General features: G+C 47.0%; 1 pseudogene; it reads left to right on the forward strand.

Moving 5' to 3' along the window:
• The first annotated feature begins 982 nt into the window (after nt 1-982).
• LOC116561651 lies at nt 983-1032 on the forward strand (annotated as a pseudogene).
• The last annotated feature ends 1329 nt before the right edge of the window (nt 1033-2361 follow it).

Here is a 2361-nt window from a genome sequence, read left to right on the forward strand (position 1 = left end):
TGGAAGGCAAATGAGTTCTGCATCCTTTTATAGGTCTTCCTTGCATTTCTTTTTTTTTTTTTTTTTTTTTTTTTTCTTTTTTTTCTAAGACGGAGTCTCTCTCTGTCGCCCATTCTGTAATGCAGTGGTACGATCTCAGTCCACTGCAACCTCTGCCTCCCGGGTTCAAGCGATTCTCCTGCCTCAGCCTCCCAAGTAGCTAGGATTACAGCTGTCCACCACAATGCCTGGCTAATTTTTGTATTTTTAGTAGAGATGGGGTTTTACCATGTTGGCTAGGCTGGTCTTGAACTCCTGACCTCTGGTGATCCACCCCCCTTGGCCTCCCAAAGTGCTGAGATTATAGGCGTGAGCCACCGCGCCCAGCCAAGGTCTTCCTTACATTTCAAATGTCATCTTTGCTTCTTTTCAAATAAGTAAAGAGGGCACATTCTCTTTCACTCAAAACAGAGTTGTTGGGCAGGCCCCGTGGCTCACACCTGTAATCCTAGCACTTTGGGAGGCCAAGGCAGGTGGATCACTTGAGGCCAGGAATGCGAGACCAGCCTGGCCAACATGGTGAAAACCCTATCTCTACTAAAAATACACAAATCAGCCAGTTGTCATGGCAGTTGCCTGTAATCCCAACTACTCTCGAAGCTGAGGTAGGAGAATCCGTTGAATCCGGGAAGTGAAGGCTGTAGTGAGCCAAGTTCGCGCCACTGCGCTCCAGCCTGGGCTACAGACCAAGATTCTGTCAAAAAACAAAAACAAACAAACAAAAAAACCCTGAGTTGTAAAAATTCAGGGTGATTATATACAAGGCTCACTTCTGATGGATTCCAGGAAATGGGAAGCAAATTATTGCTGAAGGACAGAGGCCCTAAGATCTCACTAAGGTCAAAGTGTGCATTCCAGGAACCACTGCTGACATGTCGGTGCTGAAGGACCCCCAAGACCCCTAAGTCACCTTATGTAGGAAATTAAATAAAAGGTTCCTCTTCAGTGTTACAGCTCTTTTGGGATTTGTCTTTTCCGGCCAAAGCCGGAAAGCCCCTCTCAAAATTTTTTTTTAAGAAAAAAATAGGCCAAGCGCGGTGGCTTACGCCTGTAATCCTAGCACTTTGGGAGGCTGAGGTGGGTGGATCACCTGAGGCCAGGAGTTCAAGACCAGCCTGGCCATCATGGTGAAACCCCATCTTTAAAAAAATAAATAAGGCCGGGCGCGGTGGCTCAAGCCTGTAATCCCAGCACTTTGGGAGGCCGAGGCGGGTGGATCACGAGGTCAAGAGATCGAGACCATCCTGGTCAACATGGTGAAACCCCGTCTCTACTAAAAATACAAAAATTAGCTGGGCGTGGTGGCGCGTGCCTGTAGTCCCAGCTACTCGGGAGGCTGAGGCAGGAGAATTGCCTGAACCCAGGAGGCGGAGGTTGCGGTGAGCCGAGATCGCGCCATTGCACTCCAGCCTGGGCAACAAGAGCGAAAACTCCGGCTCAATAAATAAATAAATAAATAAGTTTCCTCTTCAAAGCTTTCTTCTTAGTTCATTATGAATAAATAATAGTTTCTTCAAAGATTAATTTACTTTAAAGATTTTGCGCCGGGTGCAGTGGCTCACGCCTGTAATCCTAGAACTTTGGGAGGCTGAGGCAGGCAGATCACAAGGTCAGGAGTTTGAGACCAGCCTGGTCAATATGATGAAACCCCATCTCTACTAAAAATACAAAAATTAGCCGGACATAGTGGCTTGTGCCTGTAGTCCCAGCTACTCGGGAGGCTGAGGCAGAAGAATTGCTTGAACCTAGGAGGCGGAGGTTGCAGTGAGTCAAGATTGTGCCACAGCACTCTAGCCTGGGCGAAAAATTAAGACTCCATCCAAAAAAAAAAAAAAAAAAAGCTTTTGCTAATAATCTTAAAGTAGCTGTTAGTCATTATAAAGAAATAAGTGCATCCCGTGTTCTTAGTTCTTACACTTTAACCTAGATATTTGCCTTGACATGCCTGGACGAGCCCAGGCAAGTCTTAGGTCAAAGCTTATTCCTCTTCCTTATTTGAAAATGTTATCGTTTCTCTAAGTATTCCTCATGTTACTTCCTCTTTTCCTTTGATCTCCGCTGCCTTTACTTCTCTAGATAATTTCCAAGTTTTGCCTGTCGTCCCAGCTACTCGGGAGGCTGAGGTGGGAGGATCGCTTGAGCCCAGGAATTCTGGGCTGTAGTGCGCTATGCCGATTGGGTGTCCACACTAAGTTCGGCATTGATATGGTGACCTCCCTGGAGCAGGGGACCACCAGGTTGTCTAAGGAGGGGTGCACTGGCCCAGGTCAGAAACAGAGCAGATAAAAACTTCCGTGCAGATCAGTAGTGGGATTGCGCCTG

Source organism: Sapajus apella, unplaced genomic scaffold (assembly GCF_009761245.1).
Source record: "Sapajus apella isolate SASKATOON/1434 unplaced genomic scaffold, GSC_monkey_1.0 scaffold29, whole genome shotgun sequence".
Taxonomy (NCBI): domain Eukaryota; kingdom Metazoa; phylum Chordata; class Mammalia; order Primates; family Cebidae; genus Sapajus; species Sapajus apella.